Here is a 2,500-nt window from a genome sequence, read left to right on the forward strand (position 1 = left end):
GGAGAGAGAGAGAGACTAGGGGAGAGTGAAGTGAAGGAGAGAGAGAGAGTGAAGTGAAGGAGAGAGAGAGAGTGAAGTGAAGGAGAGAGAGAGAGACTAGGGGAGAGTGAAGTGAAGGAGAGAGAGAGACTAGGGGAGAGTGAAGTGAAGGAGAGAGAGAGACTAGGGGAGAGTGAAGTGAAGGAGAGAGAGAGAGGGGAGAGTGAAGTGAAGGAGTAGGAGACATAACTCAACAAAGTAGCCTTTGGAAAACAAGTGCTAAAGGAGAGTTGCATGACTTGCATTTTCTACACCCAGGGGACAGTCCTCGAGCTCGTTTAGAGGGAGAAAGAGAGAGAGATAGAGAACAGAAGACAGGCGAAACACCTCGTGAGAGGAACCACAGACGGCCGAGTCAGAAGACAGTACAGTGTAACACCGCACAGAGGACAAAGTATGAGACAGAAAAGACGGTCACTGTGAGGACAAAGTGTCTTACCAGTGTGTCTGAAGAAGCCCTCTTGCTGCATGCTACCAGCCTGCCTTTCAGGACGTCTCTCTCTATCCCTCTCTCTATCCCTCTCTCTCTATCCCTCTCTTTCTCTCTCTATCCCTCTCTCTCTCTCTATCCCTCTCTTTCTCTCTCTATCCCTCTCTTTCTCTCTCTATCCCTCTCTCTCTCTCTATCCCTCTCTTTCTCTCTCTATCCCTCTCTTTCTCTCTCTCTTTCTCTCTCTATCCCTCTCTTTCTCTCTCTATCCCTCTCTTTCTCTCTCTCTCTCTCTCTCTATCCCTCTCTTTCTCTCTCTCTCTCTCTCTCTATCCCTCTCTTTCTCTTTCTCTCCCTCCTTTCTCTCTATCCCTCTCTTTCTCTCTCTCTCTCTATCCCTCTCTTTCTCTCTCTATCCCTCTCTTTCTCTCTCTATCCCTCTCTTTCTCTCTCTATCCCTCTCTTTCTCTCTCTATCCCTCTCTTTCTCTCTCTCACACACACTCTCTCTTAAGAAACGCCCCAGAGGCAAGCAGAGTGTCCCTCTCTCTCACTATCTTTCTCTATCACTCTCTATTTATCTCACGCCCTCTCTTTCTCTCTCTCTCTTTTTCTCTCTCACTCTCTCTTTCTCTATCACTCTCTATCTCACGCCCTCTCTCTATCACTCTATTTATCTCACGCCCTCTCTTTCTCTCTCTCTCTTTTTCTCTCTCACTCTCTATCTCACGCCCTCTCTCTCTCTTTCTCTCTCACTCTCTATTTATCTCACGCCCTCTCTTTCTCTCTCTCTCTTTTTCTCTCTCACTCTCTCTTTCTCTATCACTCTCTATCTCACGCCCTCTCTCTCTCTTTCTCTCTCACTCTCTCTCTCTCCTTCCTTCACCCGGAGCAAAGCAGAAAATCCCAAACAGTCCTGGTGATGAGGGGTGCGCTCCGTGCTCTGGCCCCTGCCTGTGTTCCCCTATCCTCCCTTATGGTATGGCAGCAGGCAGGAAGTTCCCCCTCTGCCCCTGTTGCCTCCCGAGCGCACATACTCACACACACGCAGTACACACGCGCAGTGTGAGAGAGGGAGCCATGCAAGCAGCACTCGCAACGTGTGTTATGCAAGGGTTAGGGAGACACACACACCGGGCTCCTCCCACGCCTCGCTCCACCAACTTCATCAGGTATTCATTCAAAAACACACATGCCAGCTGGCAGGCTGCCCACACTACACTCATGAAGAGAGGGAGGGAGAGAGGGAGACCAGGAGGGAGAGAGGGAGATGGGGAGGGAGAGAGGGAGATGGGGAGGGAGAGAGAGAGACCAGGAGGGAGAGAGGGAGACCAGGAGGGAGAGAGGGAGACGGGGAGGGAGAGAGAGAGACCAGGAGGGAGAGAGGGAGACGGGGAGGGAGAGAGGGAGATGGGGAGGGAGAGAGGGAGACGGGGAGGGAGAGAGGGAGATGGGGAGGGAGAGAGGGAGACAGGAAGGGAGAGAGAGAGACCAGGAGGGAGAGAGGGAGACATGGAGGGAGGGAGAGAGACCAGGAGGGAGAGAGGGAGATGGGGAGACGGGGAGGGAGAGAGGGAGAGGGGAGGGAGAGAGACCAGGAAGGGAGAGAGAGAGACCAGGAGGGAGAGAGGGAGACATGGAGGGAGGGAGAGAGACCAGGAGGGAGAGGGGGAGATGGGGAGACGGGGAGGGAGAGAGGGAGATGGGGAGGGAGAGAGGGAGACAGGAAGGGAGAGAGAGAGACCAGGAGGGAGAGAGGGAGACATGGAGGGAGGGAGAGAGACCAGGGAGGGAGAGAGGGAGATGGGGAGGGAGAGAGGGAGACGGGGAGGGAGAGAGGGAGACGGGGAGGGAGAGAGGGAGACAGGAAGGGAGAGAGAGAGACCAGGAGGGAGAGAGGGAGACATGGAGGGAGGGAGAGAGAAGAGGAGAGAGAGAAGGAGACTGGGAGGGAGAGAAGGAGAAGAGGAGGGAGAGAGGGAGACTGGGAGGGAGAGAAGGAGAAGGGGAGGGAGGGAAGTTTATGAAAAAG

The 2,500-nt window shown here is 53.8% G+C and overlaps 1 protein-coding gene across 3 annotated transcripts in view; it reads right to left on the minus strand.

The window, feature by feature from the left end:
• LOC124043178 (ataxin-1-like) overlaps window positions 1–2,500 on the minus strand; it is a 206,055-nt gene that overhangs the window by 25,029 nt on the left and 178,526 nt on the right. Inside the window, exon 1 of one of the 3 annotated variants that reach the window (XM_046361458.1) lies at window positions 479–613. The exons of the other annotated variants lie outside the window; for them this stretch is intronic. The gene's annotated coding sequence lies outside the window, so the exon portion shown is untranslated. Of the gene's footprint in view, window positions 1–478; window positions 614–2,500 lie in introns of those variants that run through there. 3 annotated transcript variants of the gene reach the window in all.

This window comes from Oncorhynchus gorbuscha, linkage group LG09, assembly GCF_021184085.1.
Source record: "Oncorhynchus gorbuscha isolate QuinsamMale2020 ecotype Even-year linkage group LG09, OgorEven_v1.0, whole genome shotgun sequence".
NCBI lineage: Eukaryota > Metazoa > Chordata > Actinopteri > Salmoniformes > Salmonidae > Oncorhynchus > Oncorhynchus gorbuscha.